This window comes from Etheostoma spectabile, chromosome 8 (genome assembly GCF_008692095.1).
Source record: "Etheostoma spectabile isolate EspeVRDwgs_2016 chromosome 8, UIUC_Espe_1.0, whole genome shotgun sequence".
NCBI lineage: Eukaryota > Metazoa > Chordata > Actinopteri > Perciformes > Percidae > Etheostoma > Etheostoma spectabile.
This window is the reverse complement of record NC_045740.1, coordinates 1,833,014-1,833,269: the sequence shown is the minus strand read 5'-3', so window position 1 is coordinate 1,833,269 and position 256 is coordinate 1,833,014.

Genomic DNA, 256 nt, shown 5'->3' with positions numbered 1-256 from the left:
CTGCAGCTGTCTGATTGATTTTTTAGGGAGATCTGTAAAGACACTGTTACAGTAGTTAAGTCTACTGAAGATGAAAGCATGGACAAGTTTTTCCAAATGCTGTTGACACATAAGTCCTTTAACCCTTAATATATTCTTAGGTGATAATAGGCTGACTTTGTAATAGTCTTAATGGGGCTGTTAAAATTCAGGTCAGAGTCCATGACTACACCAAGATTTCTGGCTCTTTCTGTTGTTTTTAACATTGTTGTTTGAA